The 20,980-nt window shown below is 41.4% G+C and overlaps 1 long non-coding RNA gene across 2 annotated transcripts in view; it reads right to left on the bottom strand.

Annotated features, from left to right (window-relative positions):
* The window catches only part of LOC149748546 (uncharacterized), a 302,762-nt gene that overhangs the window by 113,581 nt on the left and 168,201 nt on the right, over positions 1-20,980 (bottom strand). The gene's annotated exons all lie outside the window — the stretch shown is intronic.

The following is a 20,980-nucleotide window of genomic DNA, read 5'->3' as shown; positions in this document are numbered from 1 at the left end:
GAAACAAACCAATTAGCTGTTTAATGATTAAATCCTACATGATTTCCCACAACAGAAATTATTTTAAATTCAGAGCTGGTTTAAAAGGTAACTAGCTTGTTGACCATCTTGGGACTCCAGTCTACAGGAATTCATGTGGACACACTGGAATTAATTGGGAATATCATGCTGGTTAATTAAGTAACTCCTTGAATAATAGGTTAAATGTAAGCTGTCTTGTTCCTTTGGTGTTCTTGAGTAGAAATACCAAACAACAATCTCTGGTGAGAATCTTGCAACACATAAATGCACACTGCACTGTGCAATTATAAGTTGGATATCAACCATGAGATTAGCTGACAGTCTCCTGAAGTCTCAGTCAGCTAAAATTATGACACTTACTACTGCAAGGCATGGTGCTGTTTACTGGGAACAAGTGATTTGTTTTATTGTCTAAATTTTGAACCCTTAATAGACTCCCAAGAAGTTTCCTATTCAAAACACTGCAAAAGAAAACTGAAGAGAGAGGGACCCAAAACAAACAAAAAAGCACAGAAAAGTGGGATCTTTTGGCCAAATTTTTCCAGTCTTGATTTTCGGCTACAGGAGTAACTCCCTAAATGAATGCGTTTTTCTCTTGCTTCTGTAGACATTTCTCGTGCAGAATAAATTTCTTTTTATGGAAAAGATATGATATGGAAAAAGCAAATAAAACAGTGTTGGGTGTCTTCTGTGTCAGATGATTACTTTTAAGATTCTGTAACTGAAAGCTGATTGAAATTGAAACAGTGTGCTTTTCCAAGTGAAGCAAATTCCAACAGGCTCAGCAAAATAAAATTTGAATGATATTATTGTCAGGAATTATTTAAAAACTATGAAATGTGAAAATACTATGCTACATTCAGGTCATGTAATAAATCAATTCTTTTTAACATAAAAAGACATATAACTTTTGTTAATAAAAATATCAGTTTATTTACACCCCTACTAAACACATGTGGAACAATATTTAAAGAATATTAGCTTGGGCTTCCCTGGTGGCGCAGTGGTTGAGAGTCCACCTGCCGATGCAGGGGACACGGGTTTGTGCCCCGGTCCGGGAAGATCCCACATGCCGCTGAGCGGCTGGGCCCGTGAGCCATGGCCACTGAGCCTGCGCTTCCGGAGCCTGTGCTCCGCAACGGGAGAGGCCACAACAGTGAGAGGCCCGCGTACCGCAAAAAAAAAAAAAAAAAAAAAAAAGAGTATTAGCTTGAATTTATATCTTTGTTGGACTCTGCTTATATTATCTTCCTATCTAGCTGGAAGAATTCTGTAACCAGGAAGGAGGTTTATTCTTTCTCTTTCTCTGCTCAAATTACCTGATACAAATATTTTTAGCTGTATTAACTTCCCTAAAATGAGCTATTTCCACCAAAATATGCTCAGGGAAAACTTGAAGGGGAGACAAAGGAAAGGCCAACTGCTCTTATTCCTGACTGGTACCAACATTTTCCTCTTCACTTAGATTCAAAACTTGAATCATCTTTGAAAATTATCCTTCTCTATTCAGCCAGATACCAAGTCCTGTTGATTCTTCATTTGTATCTTCTCATACATACAACCATTTCTTTCTAGTCTCGTTGTCATCCTTTAGTTCAGTCCCTTAACATCTCATGCAGTCTCAACCTCTATTTTTTTCTATCCTCCAATTCATTCTGAATTTTTTTTCCAGAATAATTCCCCTCAACACTACTTTACTCATTCATTGCCCTGCTAAAGAAAATCAAAACATAGCACTACAAAAAATTTCCATGATTCCCTATTGCTAATAGCATAAAATCCAAATTCCTTAGGCAAACATTTTTTGGGGGGCAGTCAGTACCATTAAGAGTTTTCTCCCTATCCAGATATCAGTGCCCCTGGCTCACTAGAAAAAGCAAAGTATGTGCTTTGGCTCAGAGGACCCTTCTACCTGGCACTTTAAACCTACCCTGTGCCCTATCACCAGACTTGCCATTGCCCTACCCCATTCTATTGATTGTGAGTTTGGATACCTGCTTGGCTTTCGACTGAGCTTCTTCCCAAAAGGTGCCTCTGGGATCTAGCTCCATATAGTGCAGCCAACGAGGTCCTCTGACAAACTTGACTCAGCTGGGAAGCAAAACGCTGGCATTCACCAGCTGGGAAAGGGAGATCAGATAGCCTTTAATGCTCTCTTAAGTATGGCCTCCACATGTATTATTTGCCTTCTCTCTCTATGCAAATGATTTATTTCAGCAAAGAGTCCATCTATAGTTCTCTAAATCTCTACTCATCTGTACTAAGCCCCCAACAATGAGAGTCCAAAAGAAATTTTCCCTTATCAGAATCCCTATTACTCATCACCAGAGTGAGGCCACTCCTGTTGGTTTTTAGGATGTTCCCTGCTGACATATGGATACAATCACCTGGAAGTCCAGTGTTACCATCTCTATGTTTCGTCATGCTCTCCGTTTCTGGAGACAGTGGGTCTCCTTATCACTGCCATTAACCAGGTATGACTACTCCTAGTAACTCACTTGGGGACAAAGTCCCCTCCAGCTCTGTCTCTGCCTGACCCCCTGGCCTGCCAGTCTGTACCTGATCAAACAGAGCCTCAGTCCAAGTCTGTGAAGTGTGTTGTTGTTGTTTTCCATGGTTGTGTCAGATCTCAGTGTAGTAGGGCAGTGTGAAAGAAACATTGATTGTGGCTCTATCCAAGGCATTCCCTTGTCCCATCCAAGCAAAGGCCCTTCCCAGCATGGGCTTTAAAGGGAAGATATCATTTGTAGGTGCATCCTTATGTCTTTTTCCCTTCATCTTCCCCTACTCCCCATTAAAGTCCCCATCCTCTCTCTGGAGAAATTCTTTCCAATGAGGAAGAGGAAGCTCTGTCCAGAGAAACTTTTTTACATCTTGAAAGCTTGACATCCTCAGGCTTTGACAAGGTGTTCTTTGTGGTACTAATTCTGATTCAGTCAGCTCTGGAGGGAAGGGACAGGATCCAGACCCCTAAATGAGAGTGAAAGTGGCTGTTGTAATCCCAGTTCAGTCTCCTGACCATGAGAACCGCAGTAGATTTTCCCACTGGTTAGCCAGCAAGTAATCACACCTCACCAATGCAAGCATTACTTTTTGTCTGAGACAACATAATATAAACTCACACTGAAGAAAGTATATTTCTCCTGTTACCACTATTTTTCTTATCCTTTTTTTAAAAAAATGGAACCTGCTGTTTTTTTGTGCCAAGGAACAATTGTTTCTTTACTGGACCTGGCCTGAAGATATGAGCCACAACACCAGCTGTCTAAGAGGGGGTGGCTCAGGCTTTGATCAGATTCTTTGGATTCCAAGTTTCCCCTTGATAGGACTGGGACAATGATGGGGATATTCTAGTTTATTCCATCTCTCAGTATTGTGCTCACATAGCAATTACATAACTTCTTCTTATGCATAGGAGATACATGTGGAATTTGTGGGATATGCACAGATAAATGAGACAATCTGAAATCCAGGAGTATAGATGTTAATGGGAGATATAAGTATATCAGCAACTAGTCATGATATACTGTATCAAATAACTACTTTGAAAGGTTGGAGGGGTGTTGATTTTAATTGGGGAGGTTGATTTTGATCAGAAAAGGTTTCTTGGGAGTGGTGTCATTTAATATCCTTCAATGTGAGGCAGGGTTTTGATAGGCGGACAATGCATTAGGGTCAGATGAAATTACAAAAGCAAGGCCTAAAATGTTAGAGAATATGGCATTGCTGGAAAAACAATATGGGTAAAGAAGCCAGCTAGGGATTCCTAACTTTATTCTATAAGCAACAAAAATGCACTTCCAGTTTTTGAGAAGATGATATTCTCATTCAACTTTTGGTTGAGAAATATAACTATATGTCAGTGAGAAAGCTGGATTGGAAAGATACATATCAAATACTTGATAGAGCTGGTAAACTTTGCTTAGACAGATCATGCTTCCTTAAGGTCGTCTGAGGTCAGAAGAAATTCAGTTCTTCCATTTCTTATGCCTTAGAGGGTCTTCTCTGTTGTTTGAGGCCTTGTGTCTCCCATCCGTGCTATTAACCAGTCTTGATTACTCCTAGTAATCCATAGAGTGGGTCAAAGCTCTTCTTTGTATTGTGTTATACTAGAAATACCCTTGGAAGTATGTACATAGTACAAACATAGGTAACTTTTATAGATAAAAAAGAAAAGCCGTTAAAGCAAATGTATAAAGTGCTAATGCCACTTTAATATTTAATTTTATTATTTATGATGGTTATTATGTATGTTTGAAGATCCATAAAATTGATTTTCTACCCACTGAGGAATAAATGGGCTATTTAAAATCATAGGCCACAAACAAATCTCCTGAGGTGCATGAGAGCACATTTCCCTCCTGATAATTGCCCACAATTAGAGCAGATTCTTTCAGATACATAAATTAAAGCAATAAAATGAGATAACTATAAATAGCACTGCTTGCTCACACTGAAGGAATTGAGCTGTAAACTACAACTCCTCGCTCAAAATAACTCTGTTCTGTAGCTGCAAGCATTGATAAGAATAAGTTACGGAATCACCAGATGAGAAGAAATCTTAGTCTAGTGCAAACCTTTTCTTCCAAACTAGATTATGTCAAACCTCCCAGAGGTACGAGAATCTTGTCTTGCTCTGCTCATCCACATCGATGAGTAGCCACAGGATACACTAAAAAAGAAGTGAGGCTGCTTGTGTGTTTCTTACTTACTGGTCACCCCTATACAGCATCCTTCCCCTAGGAGGTGAGAACTGGGCACAACTGGGCGGATCTCACATACTGTGGTCAGTGCTCCGGGGCAAAGCATCTCATCTTAGCTATGGCTGGGATGGTTGAGACCAGGTGGTAGGAGCTGAGAATTCTGTCCTGAAGAGGTTTCTGACATGCTAAATCCAAAATTGGGATGCCAGCGTGGGGGCCTGAGGGGAGACTGAGGGTGAAGGTGTGGAACAAAAATAGGGCAGAGAGTCAAAATCAAGAATTCTGAAGAGCTTCAGTGAATGGGTTGGGTTCTTTTAAAAGATTGGAATGAGGTAGACAGTAACTCCACTCATGGGTATTAAGTACAGACATGTCTTCCTCCGAGCAAGTTTTGTTAACATGAATTGCTTGAAAGACAATTGACTGATTAGGGAACATGTTTTGCTTGACACACGTTTCCTTTGATTATAACAATTTCAATCAAGAACTGGCACCAAAATAAGAAAAATGAAAATGCTGTGGCTCACACAGTCTAGGAATACATTGCTGCTTTGTGTGGCTGGCTGCTCATTTAACTCTGCTGTCTTTTGTTCATCACTTACACCAATTTTGTTTAGCTTGTAATAACAATGAAAGTGATAAGAATTGTGTATAAGAGACTCTCTAGATCCTAACCCTACCTCACATGGAAACAATTAAGTTTATGACAAAATTTTTGGTAACATAAGCTTTCCATAGGAGTACAATTTTTGCACTATGGCAGAAAATACTTTTTTTTTAATTAATTAATTAATTTGTCTGCACTGGGTCTTAGTTGCCGCGTGTGGGATTTTTTAGTTGTGGCATGTGATCTCTTAGTTGCGGCATGTGGGATCTAATTCCCTGACCAGGGATAGAATCTGGGTCCCTTGCATTGGGAACGTGGAGTCTTAGCCACTGGACCACCAGAGAAGTCCCAGAATAGACATTTTCACTTACATTTCTTTGCTTTAAATTTAATACCATTCATTTCAAAAACACAGAAAATGACAAGAAGTGTATCTAGGAAAACACATCCCCAAGGACTTATAATCCAGTTTAGATGAGACCTGCCTATTTCTCCAGCTATTCAATCAACCACAATTTTCTCAAGAAGTCATCAAGTCTTAGAGATGAAAACAAACCCAGAAATCCTCTGGTTTCTACTGTCCTCTAATGTACCTTTAGAATAATAATAACCAGAGAGAGACTAATGTATGAAATATAATAAGTCATGAGCCAAAGGAATGCTGGGGGTCACTGAGAGCTTGGGCAGGAGCTGCCAATACTGGGTAAAATTTGGGCAAGGAGATTTTCCAGGACATTTCAGAGGTGGAGTCAGAATGGGGAAGAGCCTCCTTGCTTGTTTCATCTAGTACTATAGAGAAGCCAATCTTTACTACACTAAAGATTTAATTATACTGAAGTTAGGATTCTCAGAAAAGATACATTCACCAACTTCATGTGTAAATGCCATTTCCTTCAATGATGTGTTTTTGCAACCTAGATTTTGAGAAATGTTTCAGTACAATTCTGATGGTTTAAAAATTTGATGAGGGGACTTCCCTGGTGGCACAGTGGTTAAGAATCCACCTGCCAATGCAGGGGACACGGGTTCAATCCCTGGTCCAGGAAAATCCCACATGCTGTGGAGTTGTGTGAAGCCCGTGCACCACAACTGCTGAGTCTGTGCTCTAGAACCCACAAGCCACACTACTGAAGCCCGCATGCCTAGAGCCTGTGCTCCACAACAAGAGAAGCCACCGCAATGAGAAGCCTGCGCACCGCAATGAAGAGTAGCCCACACTCACTGCAACTAGAGAAAGTCCGCATGCAACAATGAAGATCAAACGCAGCCAATAAATAAATAAATAAATAAAAAGTTAAAAAATTAAAATAAATAAATTTGATGAGGAAGTACAGCAGACAGCTCTTCATGACACATGCTAAAAGGATTTTTCATCAGTGAACCGTGCTAGAAAATTAGAAGAACATTAGATTTTTTTTTTTTTTTTTTTTGGTACGCGGGCCTCTCACTGTTGTGGCCTCTCCCGTTGCGGAGCACAGGCTCCGGACGCGCAGGCTCAGTGGCCATGGTTCACGGGCCCAGCCGCTCAGCGGCATGTGGGATCTTCCCGGACCGGGGCACAAACCCGTGTCCCCTGCATCGGCAGGCGGACTCTCAAACATTGCGCCACCAGGGAAGCCCAGAACATTAGATTTTAATCTAAGAATCTCAACTGTAATGAACTATATTCAGGCACATGTTTAAATGAGACAGTTTGTGCTTTTAAATACATATTTTTTTCCACTGTGCAATAGGCTTGCAAGATAGAGATTATCTTAGCAATGGAGACATAGAAGTCCAGAGTAGGTATAATCTGCCTGTGGTGAAATATAGCAGATATTGGCCGAGCAAAGATTTAAACCAGATCTGACCTACTGTAAAGCCAAGAAAAAATTCTGGGAGAAATAGTTGTTTCTTCAACTTTTATACTCATGTTATTTTAAAAGAAAATCTTTTTATTTCCTTATTTTTTAAGCTCTTCAGCAGCATCTTCAGGATCCTCAAAATGAAACCCTGGTAGGGACTTCCCTGGTGGTGCAGCGGTTAAGAATCTCCCTGCCAATGCAGGGGACACGGGTTCGAGCCCTGGTCTGGGAAGATCCCACATGCCGTGGAGCAACTAAGCCCATGTGCCACAACAACTGAGCCTGCACTCTAGAGCCCGCGTGCCGCAACTACTGAAGTCCACGCCTAGAGCCCATGCTCCGTTACAAGAGAAGCCACTGCAATGGGAAGCCTGCGCACCACAATGAAGAGCAGTCCCCACTAGCTGCAACTAGAGAAAGCTCGTGTGCAGCAACGAAGACCCAACGCAGCCACCCCCCCACCAAAAAAAAGGAAACCCTGGTAAACTAATCTAATCATTCCTTGTAAATTGAAATTCAATATTCCTGTTGTCTCGATATCACAGAGATTATTTTATATAAAACCCTACAAGGAGAGAACATCTATAAAAAAGTAACTTAATCTGTCTTCTTTTTAAAGATAATACTAATTTTATTAATTTAAACTTTTGACATTTCAAAACATGAATCATCAATTTTCTCATTATCAAATAATAGACCCACATTATATTTTTAAAATGTAGGAACTAGAGATGAAAGAAATCAATTCTAACTCCATCAGCCTAAAAAGGCAACTGCTTGCATGCTGGTGTGACTTTTAAATTTCATAGTTTTTTTTTCTTATGCATATTTTTTAAAGCTGAATATATTATGAATAGAGAATATCCCTTTTCACCTCTTAACCTTAATATACAAGAATTGATAATTTAATATCAATTCTTCTGTTAAAGAAAATAAGACTAGAAAGAGATGGGTAGAAAGAGAAAGAACAAAAAGGATGGATAAAAGCTTCCTTCAGCCCTTAATTTGTCAAATTTTATTTTTGGGTCTTAACCCATTCTCAAGTATTGTGTAAGTGGGCACAAATATCTTAGTTAGCTTGGACGGCTATAACAAGATACCATAGACTGAGTGGCTTAAACAACAGACATTTATTTCTCATAGTTCTAGAGGCAGTAAGTCCAAGATCAAGGTGCCAGCTGATTCTGTGTCTGGTGAGAGCACACTTCCTAGGTGGCAGACCTCCACTGTTTCACTGTGTGCTCACATGGCCTTTCCTTGTGCATGTACATGGCAAGAGAGCTCTGTCTTTCTCTTCTTTGAAGGGCACTAGTCTCATCATAGAGGCCCCACCCTCATGGCCTCATCTAAACCTAATTACCTCTCAAAGACTCCATTTTCAAATACCACTGCTTGGATGTTAGGGGTTCAACATCTGAATTTGGTGGGGGACAAAAACGTTCAGCCAAAAACAATAGGCAAACCATAGTTTAATGTAGAGCAAAACCCCACTTTTATGCTATAAGCAGAGTCCAAAAAGTTTAATCAAGTAATATGAGGGTCAGTGTTATTGCAAGGTTAGTGAATGACCTGGGTGATGGAAAACAGTCACTGGTTGCATCACATCTGAACTTAATTATCACAAGGCATGTTATCTCTCTGTTTTGAGGGCCCCTTATAAGGAAGGTGTAAAAAAATAGGATCTGAGCTATTAAGAATGATGCCCTTCATCTTCCCTCATTGGACATTATTACAGCCATTTACACTGTGAGTTTAAGCCTGGTAGGTTTTATTTTCCATGCCAGTTCCAGTTGGTTAGTAGTGGTCACCTGCATTGAGTGGCACTGCATTGAGGAGAATGCCAAGGCCATATCTTAGCTCAGGTGAATCCATTTCCTGATTGATAGCACTCTCTAGAATGATTGTGGGAAGTATGGAGGTGTGAATACTGCCAATTGACCTTTTGGGGCTTTAGGCATGTTAGTTTTATTACTAGTGAGGACATTCAGAGAGACCCTTCCAGAGAACAGAGGCAGGGGGGAATAGTTGCCTGAAAGGATCACCAGAGAAAGTCTGAGAGAGTAAACAAAGCTGGTGACCCAAGTCAGGAAGAACTTGATTTTTCCATGGACTCAGAGTAAGCCAATCACAAATGCCCTCAAAAATTGATGGAGAACTAGGATCTCTCTCCAACTGGAAAATAGTGGGCAGTTCAAGAGGGGGCTGAAAAATAAAATGCTTGAGATCCACTGTGGTGATTTATAAGAGCAGACGAGCTTGCAGAATAGATAGCCATCATCAGTGCAACACAGCAGTGGGTGGAACAAGGCTAAGAAGCTGCACTTCACCTAAAGCAGTAGTTCTCTATGCTGGGTGCATCTTAGATTCACTTGAGGAGCTTTACAACCCTATCTTTGCCTGGGGACAACCTCAGGCATATTAAATCATTATCAACTGGGAGTAAGCCCAGGTATTTTAGTTTAAAATCTTCCCAGGAGATTATGGGCCATTGGCCTAAAGGAAGAAGAACCAGGGCTTTAGAGTCTGATGCACTGGGTCTAAGCTCTGGATCTACCACTATTAGCTGTGTGATCTTGAGAAATGTACTTATCCTCTCTGAGTTACTATTTCTTCATCAATAAAATATAGGTAATAATATAGGCTTTTGAGGCTTACATGAGATCATATATATAAAGGCCCTAATACAATGCCTGGAATGTTCATGGGAAGGTTTCCTGCTGCTGCAGAATTAGCAACTGGAATCCAAAACTGAGAGCAAAGTATCAAGGACCAAAAAATAAATAATAAATGACCAGGGATCAGACATTCTTTTCAGGGCTTATCAAGAAGTAGCTGAACTTGCTTTGCTTCCACAGCCTTCATATCTGCCACCTGCTTCCAGTCCACATAAGTAGACAGGAATCAGGAGGAGAGAATTCCGGGAAGTCATCTGCATCCTTGAGGGGCTGCATTGTGATGAGATGCTTTTCCTGCTCCCTCCTCATTCACCAATTGGGTGTCTGCTTATACCACAGATGGGCTGGTTTACCTCTGTCCAATTTAATAAGTGGAACAGACAATTGGAAGGAGAAGGCAGAGCAGAGAGAAGGGGTAGAGTGAAGCCGCTTCATGTCCCACATTTAGCATTTGGTGACGAATATGGGATTTTATTGCAGATCAAAGGGATGCTGAGGAAGGCAGCCAGGCTTGAGGCTGTCTCACCAGTATACCATACCATCCAAGATAACTGGTTGCCAGGAAAGTAGACCTGGTAACAAGAAACAGTGGGGTGAATCACCAAGGGTAGGAGCAGATGGTGAAGATGGTGAAGTAGGAGGTCTTCTATGAGGCCTCTGGAAAATTCACGAAAGCACCAACAAAGGAGCCAGATTTGGATGTCTGCTGCAGAGAGGGAGCCAACAGCCAGCCAGCACTGGCCAGAGAGGCCTTCAACACCCCAGGCAGATAAGGAACACTTGTTTGTCTCTCCTGTCCCTCTTCCTTGTCTCCACACAAAGAGGAGGAATGCCCAGGAGCTGGTAAGCACCTCTGCGCTCTAAGTCTCTCTGGTGCGGGGACTGGCCAGGGCTGGGAGAGAGGGGATGTGGTCATTGTATTGAAGCAAGGTTGACGTTTTAAATCGTATTAGGCTGAATGGGCTTTGTATTCCTGAGAGTGATGGGAACCCTCTGAGAGATCTGCCTGAGATGTTCTTGGGGGGTGGGGTGGGGTGGGCACAACTAGGAGATTGTGAACATTGCAGAGTTAAAGGCAGTGACTACAGAAATGTAAAAGCATTTCATGTTTGACTCTCCTGTGCACTAGGATTGCTTGATACACTAGACTTGGTAGCTACTATTTTCATTAACAACAAAGTGGCAGCAGGCAAGACTGAACGATACAGCTTTGGGGAAATGCACCGGTGATGAATCACTGTGTAATGTGGGTGGGGTTTCCTCTGAAGGGGCTGGAATTGCTCACTGCCAGCTGTCCTCAGAAGAGGTCAGCAGTGGGGCAGGAAATTAGAACTCTGGGATCTGGAGTCAATCTGAGTAGATCTCCCAGGAAGGGCACCTCCTGAGGCCCTGAGGTGCTTCCCGGAGCATGTGGGCCCCCAGGAATGGCGAGCTTCCTCCTGGGAGTGACTGAGCCTATGCTCGGGAATCGACTCATTCTCTGTGTGCCCTTTCCTTTCATTGTCCCTGAGCCTTCCTAAGATTTGATCAACATCTCGTATATTTTGACTTCTGATGTACTGGAGAAAATTAAAGAGAAAAGTCCACAACTACATGTGGGGCAAAGCTGTACAGAGGAGGGTCTTGACTGCTGTCCTGAGGCTGCAGTGATGTTGGTAGTGGCCAGCCTTGGGCACTAGCTGAGAAGAGCTTTGCCCAAGAGTGACCATCTCACAATAGCCGATTACATCAGAGGTAGTGGCCAAAATGGGAGCACTTGAGGGACTGGCTGCTGAAACACACGACAGGGGACCCTGAGTATCAAAATTCTTAAGCATAGCAGGGGACGCTTGGGGTGAGGGGCTAATTTATGCCAATAAAACTAGTGTGAGTCAAGCCATATAGTTTGAGTTACACTATGATTAGAGTTACCTAGAAATGGAACAAGCTCCTTATCACTACAAGTGTTTAAAGGATAAATATTTTCCTTTTAGCGAGTCTTCTAAGGGTGTTCCTATGACATTTATTTATTCAACATCTTATGGAAAGATGTTCCATATAACATCTTATGGAAAAACCCGAACGAATTTTTGGCCAATCCAATATTTTGCATTACTGTGCTAAGTGCTTTACATACAATCCCTATTAGTAACTCAATTTTATAGATGGGGAAACTGAGGCTTAGAAGTTGCTTAAGATCTTAACAGCTAATAAGCAGTAGAGATAGGGTGTGACAATAGGTTGTCTAACTCTAACCACTGCCTTGTATTCACCCCAAAGGTAAGTATGCTAGTCTAGTGGGGGAAGTTGAAACAAACAATTACAGACTGATTCATTGATGCAGATATGCACAAATTGTTAGGGGGCACGTGACTTAGCATAATGACAGGGGAAGAGTGGAATGGAGGAGATGGTCAGGAGAGGCTTCTTAGAGGATGTGTCTCCAAGACTATTTCTTAAATGATGTGTAGGAATTACAAGGAAGAAGCACCATCGGGTGGGAGAAGAGGCTGACGTTCTAGACAGAGTGGCCAACAACCTCACAGAGAGGTAGTTCAATAAATACCCGTTGAGTAGTTGAATGACCGCATGGGCAAAGTCATCTAGTCAAGACACAACATTGCTTTGGGGGGATGGGGGTGGGGTGGGGATTCCAAGCATATCAGCATGGAATGTAAAGGGCAAGGCAGGGAGTGCTGATAAGGTAGCAGATATCATGGAAGGCCATGAGCCAGATGGTAAAAAAAAAACAAAACAAAGAAAAAGCAGCTGTAGGCCAGCGGAAATGTTTGAAGGTTGTTTTCTGAGAGAAGATTTGGACTCTTAAGGTTTCTGAGTTGGAGCACTTCCAGATGATGAGACGATGCATAGGGTCACCCTGGGTGGGTTGGCTGAAATGAACAGGTGGTGAAAGTCATTAGGGTTTGAAGAACATCCCCACATTTTTAGGCTAAATAGATTCCTTACAACTCTAAGAATCTATAACTTATTAAGTATCAAGCTTTTCTTGAAATGAGTGAACTTGTAAAATGCTTTAGTGTCATTATACAAAACCTGGTTGCCAAATTAAAAGTTGCTATTATACTCAGCTTTCACAAATACACTGCCAGGGTGTTACGATCAAAGCCTGTGATTTTTGTAATAGTACTAAATTAAGCATTTCAGTTTTGGGATGTGTGGACAGAGTGTTTGTGACTCTAATGCCCCATAACCTGGTGCAATGAAAACATACAGCTCCACTTCATTGGTTTGCAGGCAACTGATCAAGCTTGTATATGTATCACCATAAGAAACAAATGGTCTATCTAGCTTTAAGGATACGGGCGAGCAGCTTAGCCAGAAGGCTCTTAAAGCCTTACCAGCCACTTAGAGGTGTATTTGGTGTAGAAATCCTGAGAGGCTTCCACCAGTCCCATTCTTCCTCTCATTAGACACCTTCTTGGTGTGTGAGGCACAGGAGACAACTATCAGTATAAAAAGACACAACTGAACATGGTTACATAAACAGAGCACATCTGAGCACTTTAGTCTATGTTTTTGCCTTTGAACAACTGACCCTATGGAGCACGTGACTTTTTGTCACGTGATCACCTATTACATCCTGCTATTCTTTTGTTCAAAAAAGCAAGAAAGATCTCAACAATGTTAAGAAGCTCAATTAACTTGCCAATTGTAATCAATACAGCTTGAGCTTTTGCTTCTCCCCAGTAAGAAAATAACACAAAAATACAAATAGATCATTTGAGTCAAACTGAGAAAGTTATTTTTGATTATCAGCAAAGGTAATGTGACAGAAATTGGAGATTGTCTTTAACAAATCAGAGACTGTCTTTGTCAACTGCTACCCACTTCTACACAGCTCCAGAGCTTCTGGGGAAAAGATTGTTCTGGGATCTACAGAATCCTCATAATTTTCTCTGTCTTCTGGGTGAAACTCAAAAAGATGGTTCCTGTAGGACACAATTCATACCCAACTTCAGTCTTGGAGACAGAACCCTTTATTGTGTTGTACATCTCACAGCCACTCTCCTTCCCTGCAGCTCACTGGGAAAGGTCAGAGTGATCTCCACTCTATCATTTGAGAAAAAAGGTTCCCAGCCTAAAAAAAATATACTCAAGTTTCAACTTGTGGTGAATTTTTATGGTTGACTTACAAAGGGCTAAAGACTGAGGGGGAACATGAGAGGTTTACAGTGGAAATGCTGACTGCTTTCTGGCTTATTGGTGCTAACAAGCATCTACTCCACTTAAATCTCACAGATGCAAACATGAATCTTGCACTTCTGAGTTTCTTGTGGGGTTATCAGTGAGGAAGACAGCAGACATGCTGACTTCACTGGAAATTCCCTGGTAAAAAGACACTTACTACCATTTTGAAAATTGGATCTCCAGGCTCTGATACCTCCCATTGACTATCCAAGTAATGCATTCCCAACCAGTATTACCTGTGAGAAAAAAAGAAATGAATCTTCTCCCTTAACTGCATGACCACTTGGGAGGAAAAAGACCCTGCCAGGACACAGATGCTTCTTAAGTGGTTGCCCAGGGTTTAAGAGGAAGGGTCCAATCCTGACCAGGACACAGCTAAGGCCTCTCTACAAATGGTGTGGTGTTCCAAGTGTCTTCTGCTTTTAGACAACACTTCTTAGAAACTTGGAATGAAAAGCTTCCATTATTTTGCTCTTTCAGGAAATGATTCATGGTCTTTCCAAAACCAACAGAATCTTTCTCATACAGCAGAATATTTGAATTCCCAAAGCAGGAATTGCTCTTTACAGACCTCCACAATCTCCTTGTTCATTAAGTTTATGTCCGTTAGTCTCTCATTTGCTAGTAATTCCGGCAATTTGGCCCCAAATAAAACAAAGTAGAATTTTTTTTAATGTTAATTATTTTAATTAAAATTTTTTTCCTGTTTCTTTTCTTTTCTTTCTTTATTTATTTTTAAAGCACATGCAGTACCCTGGTCCTGTCTTCCAGGACAGGGATCTGATGATAATGCAGAGATGTGGGGTAGTGGAAAGAATGCTGGAGATCAGGCTAATCAGATCTCGGGCCCGCATCTATTACTTACTGGTAGTGGAATGTTAGGCTCATCCTGTGTAACCCCTAGGTCTCAATTTCCTCAGTTATAAGAACTGTAACACTGCCTGCTGAAATTTACATGAGATCAGAAGACCTAAAATCTGTAAAAGAGATGTGAAAACCAAGATGTCAAGCAAAATGATGTGTGATTATCATCGTGAGTATAATTACTTGGAAACTGGGTTCTTTCTTTCTCATTTAAAGGATAGGATGCTGGGACTTCACTGGTGGCACAATGGTTGAGAATCCGCCTGCCTATGCAGGAGACATGGGTTCGAGCCCCGGCCTGGGAAGATCCCACATGCCGCAGAGCAACTAAGCCCACGCACCACAACTACTGAGCCTGTGCTCTAGAGCCCACAAGCCACAACTACTGAAGCCCGCGAGCCACCACTATTGAAGCCCACGCGTGTAGAGCCCGTGCTCTGCAACAAGAGAAGCCACTGCAATGAGAAACCTGCGCACCACAATGAAGAGTAGCCCCTGCTCGCTGCAACTAGAGAAAGCCCGCACGCAGCAACGAAGACCCAATGCAGCCAAAAATAAATAAATAAATTTATTTTTAAAAAAAGGATAGGATGCTACTTCTGTCTGCCAGTGGAGCAGATTCCTTTGTCCTGGGGAAAGCATTCCAATGCAGCATTCCTCTAAGTGGCTAATGGGGGGTTGTTAATAGAATTTAGGCAAATGCCAGTACCTTATTGGTAAAGTTACTCATACAATTTTCTAGAGAAAAGTCAGGGCTGTTCTGAGGGCCCTTAGGTGCCAAGATGTTTTAGAAACATTCTGTTCTACACACGCTTATAGCTTGTCTTATATACCTATATACCATTATATGCTTGTATTTAGACCCCCTGGAACTCAGTTTCTGCTATTAGAATTCTAACATTTTCAAAGTGGCTGGATCCCATTAGCAAAAAAGGAATGGTGCCATTTATACAACCAAGAGCACTCAATTCATCATGTCCTCTGAGGTGGATGCTGGTGTGTGCTGACCATAGGACAGAACACTCACTGACCCAGCTTTCTGGGAGATTGCCTACAGAGGGCTCAATTTTTTCCTTCCTTCCTCCTCCCTCCCCTCCTCCCTTCCTTCCTTCCTTCTCTAAGAATTGCTCTCAGCTGAAGGGAGCTCACAATGCCTGGTCAATGTTGGGGTAGGAAACTCTGGCCCCCTGGGCTTGATTTAGGATAGATCTGAAGGGTCACCCAGCTTCAGAGCTATCTTTGGGATTGGCTGAGGCCTTTGATGCAACTGCTTCATGGTTTAAATTTTCTCTCTTCCCAGTCCTGCTTCCCTTTCCTCTACATAGGTGATATTCCACCTATGCAGAAAAGAGCTGGCATAGCAGCCTGAGGCTGCTATCCTTCAAAACATCTGCTTAGAAGTTTGGCCCTTGGCTGGTATCTGGGAACTTGGGTTTATACCATTCCCAGAACTGACAGGAGCAGCTCACAGTGCCCAGACTGTTTGTAAAGATGAGGTGGTTTATGCTAAACACCTGTTTTCCTTCTGAGACTCTGAAATTTTGTATGTGCTAGGTCAAGAATACCTAAGTGACCAGCCACAAATAAAACCCCGGGCATTGAGTCTCTAATGAACTTCCCTGGTAGGCAACATTGCATGCATGTTGCCTCACAACTCCTGTGTGACTCCGCTGGGAGAACACTCTTGGAAACTTGTGCCTGATTTCCTCCAGGCTTTGTCCCATGTACCTTTTTCCCTTTGCTAATTTTTTCTTATATCCTTTTTACTGTGATTAATTATATCTGTGAGTACAACTATATACCAAGTCCTGTTAGTCCTCCTAGAAAATCACCAAAATCCCCCAAACTTCCTGCATGCAAATCTCCATCATTCAGAAAACCTAAGTCACCCCCCTCGTCACTGCTAACCCAAGAACTACTCTTCCTTGAAGCTCGATTTCAGTCAATGGTACCACCATTCTTCCAGTCCCCTAATCTTATAATCTCAGAATCAAAATTCTCCCATCCAGTTGGCTGATAGTGCTTCCAAATATATCTCTATAACATCTCCTGAATGTGTGCTCTGCATTCTCACCACCATTATTTTTATAATTTAGGCCATCACACTTTCCTCCGGACAATCGTTCCCCTAACTGTTCTTTTCCCAGTCACACTGATACACAGTGCTGCCAACTTCATCTTCCTAATGTAAATCTTGGAATAAATGAGTTTCTACTTTTAAAATCAAAACAATTTCAGTTTTTTTTCTCATTGATTTCAGAATAATGTTAAACTGCTTAGCAAGGCTTTCAAGGCCTCCATGAACTGGCCTCAGCCACATGCCTGTCTGATTCTCTCTCACTTATTGTACTATAATTGTTAGCCATATGGAACCTCACACTGCTCGCTGAAAAAGTCTTGCATTTTTACCTCCTTTTTCCTTTGTCTATGCTGTTAATTCCCTCTCAAAAAGTCCCTTGCTCATCTTCTCTTATCAAGATTCTATTACCATTTTCAATGCTAAACTTCTTTTGAGAATCCGTTTCCATAAAACCTTCCCAATCTCTGTCAAGGCAGAATTAAAATTTTGCCCTCTTCTTTTCTACAGCGAAAATAGATTACTGTGTCTCCTACCTCCCTCTGATGTGTGACTCCAAAAATAATAACAAGCCTTCCTCTCCTTTCCCCTTTGACCTGGATCAATAGATTTGACTAAGGGAAAGGAAATTCTTAAGCAAGAATTTTTATTCTTTATGGGATAGAAAACCATCCATGGTTTATAAGCTGTATACTCTGGACCAGTGGTCTCCAAATGTTCTGGATTATGTACCGCAAAACAAATTTGAACATGTATCTTCAACTCTGCGTGTATTAATGTATATATTATGTATATTACACTGACATTTTCTGTACATCACAGAACATACACAAGATGTTCAAAGGATGAGATAAAAAAATAGATGTAGAACATCTTAATATTTTCATCCTATGCCCCAGCAAGTCCCCTTACACTGAGGTGTGTGAGCTCCTTTCAGGACTGTGTGTTTCGTTTCCCCTCTTTGATCTCCCTTTTGTTTCCCCTTTGTGATATCCCTGCCTTGAATCAAAAGACTTTTTCAGTTGTGCTGAAAGGTGAATTTCATGAGCAGGGCAAGGTCCTGGTAGTTTAGCTGCCCCTCTAGCCTAGAGATTCTCCAAAGGGAATCAATCATTTTTATTAAAGAAGGCAGCATATTCAGATAGGCTCTGAAGACTTTTGTTATTATTTGATGGTTGTACATTCAAACCACACCTTCTGAGATCCTATATGATTAGAAAGACACTTCAAAGTCTGGGCTGGGCTGCAGGCAGGTTGAGGCAAAATATTTTTCCCCTAGTGATGACAGATCCAGTTTGATAATGCAGAACTTTCAGTGGCAGTGACCTTAAGTATGTGAAGTTCTCAGCTCATTTCTGCTGTCACAACAGACTCTTAAGCAATCCAAGCAGAAAAACAGGAGTACAAGAAATACATAAAGGAAGGTGGTGGGTGGTGGCATAAAAATAACTATAGAAAGATTTTCGGGAAATATGGTCAAATGCATATTAGCATCAAGCATAAATTTAAGAATAGGACACAGAGTAAGTCTCAGAAAGAAAGCATATTGCAAAAGGATATTTATACAATTTTGGATTAAATAAGATCTTTGAACTTGAGTTATTAAAGAAAGAGAGCCCAGGAAGATGGAGATTTGATGTTATACGATAAATCTTTGGGCTAGTATTCTGTAAACTTTCCCTGCATAACTTCAATATGATTGCATTAAGATTAACATCAACTGAGACCTTTGTGTTTACAATGGATTCTCTTTCTACTTCTACAAACAAGCCTTACTGGGAATCACTACATTGAAAGCCATTAAAAACATATAGATACCATGACTCCAAAAGGCAAGCTGAGCATCATTAATTGCTATTTCACATACATCCCACACACCCCACACAACAGAGGTAAAGAAGGGCTGCAGTTCACATGCTAGCTCTGAGTATAATGTTTCATATCCAATCACCAGCCCACTACTAGGAATGGACAGTTTGGGGTTTAAAGCAAAATGCACTTTTCCCTGTGGAAATTTCATTTCAATGAAAGTCAAAATAAATGGGGCGAAAGGATATATAATTAATTGCTTTCTTCTTCTCAGCCATGCTGATATATTCTATGCCTACCCTGGTTCTCCAGGAATAAGCCTTTACCTTGAACACTTCTCCATTCTCACATGGCTCCAGGGGAGGCAGAGGCAAAGAGGAAGTGGAGAAAACCTGTGATACTCTCTAACAATCACTCCAGGGCATTATGAAGCAGATGCAGGGCATGAGGCTGCAGTTTGAGTCTGCTGTGTTGTTGTGTTCTTGCACAGCAAACCTTGTTTGCACATAAGCAAATGTACATTAAGTTGTGAAGGTAATTAATATAGGCATATTTGCCTTTTCTGCAAGTATTTGAGGAATTTAAAAATATATATTTAAATATTTATTTATTTGTTTGTGCTGGGTCTTAGTTGCAGCAGGTGGGCTCCCTGGTCGCGGCTCGCAGGCTCCTTAGTCACAGCTCGCGTGCTCCTTTGTTGCGGCACATGGGCTCCCCATCTGTGGCATGCGAACTCTTAGTTGCGGCATGCATGTGGGATCTAGTTCCCTGACCAGGGATAGAACCCAGGCCCCGGCATGGGGAGCATAGAGTCCTATCTATTGCGCCACCAGGGAAGTCCCTATATGAGGAATTTAAGAGTGAAATATAATTCACATGATATCTTAACCAATAGCTGACATTTCTGGAAATGCTACAAAATATCTTGGAATGCAATTAATCAGTTGATACAGAAAGAGTCTAAAAATGAAGTGATTTTGGGACTTCCTTGGTGGTCCAGTGGTTAAGAATCCACCTGCCAATGTAGGGGACACAGGTTTGATCCCTGGTCTGGGAAGATCCCACATGCTGGTGGGGCAACTAAGCCTGTGTGCCACAACTACTGAAGCCCACGCGCCTAGAGCCTGTGCTCCACAGCAAGAGAAGCTACCACATTGAGAAGCCCGCACACTGCAACGAAGAGTATCCCCTGCTCGCTGCAACTAGAGAAAGCCTGCACGCAGAAACGAAGACCCAGAGCGGCCAAAAATAAACAAACAAATAAATAAATAAAAGCAAAACCAAAAAAAGTAATAAATAAATAAAAATAAAGTGATTTTTATCTCTCTCTAGAGTTATAGTGTGTATTTTAAGAACTTTTATTCTGTTGACCTTAGATCAAATAAGGAATGAAGAAAGCACCTCGCTTATTCAATAGCTGGTGAGCCAAGAGAAGGGCCACACCAATATATATAAGTTTTTCTCTAATTCTGGGGAAATAGTAATATTTGACGTTTGTAATTCAGGCCATCTGGATAAATTGATTCAACATGCTCTTTAGAGGTAATAATTTTCTAATGGGATGCAAAGCTGCTAATAATACCAAGTAAGAAAACACCAAAGAAAAGTATAGACTGTAACTAACAGATGAGATTGCAACTATGAGAGATCAGCAATACAGGAACATTTTTTTGACACCAAGGTCAATTTTGAAGGAGAAGTCCCCATCCAGATAATCAGAACTTGCCAGTGGCTTTTAAGGGTCCACTCAGTAGATTTGTAAGTCATTTGCTGCTACTATCCTTCTTTCTTTGTCCACTGCCTATCCTCAGTGCCCTCTCTCCATGCTTCAGGAAAAAGGGGACAACCTGGAGAGACATGTCTTCCAATACTCCCCATGGACCCAGATTTAACCCAACCTTCATGTCTCCTTTCCAAGGAGCTGTCAGGGCCTTTCAGAGCAGAAAAATAATTCCTCTTCACATAAAACTCAACATACTATTCTGCATTCAGTCAGGAAAATGGAAACCATGGTAGGTATTTCAAACATGAGGGATTTAATACAAAGTATCAGAAGGGCTGAAGGAGCAAAAGGAGGAAAATGTGATACACAGAGATCTGAAAACTCCTGATTCTTCTTGTTTGGACCCCATGAACCTGTTCCAGCCACTGGGCAGTTCAGGATGCTGCCACTTTGGGGACTGGAATTGTCA

This window comes from Delphinapterus leucas, chromosome 8 (assembly GCF_059928025.1).
Source record: "Delphinapterus leucas isolate spDelLeu-1000000601 "Yukka" chromosome 8, BTC_Dleu_Yukka2, whole genome shotgun sequence".
Lineage (NCBI taxonomy): Eukaryota > Metazoa > Chordata > Mammalia > Artiodactyla > Monodontidae > Delphinapterus > Delphinapterus leucas.
This window is presented reverse-complemented; position numbering and strand designations above follow the sequence as displayed.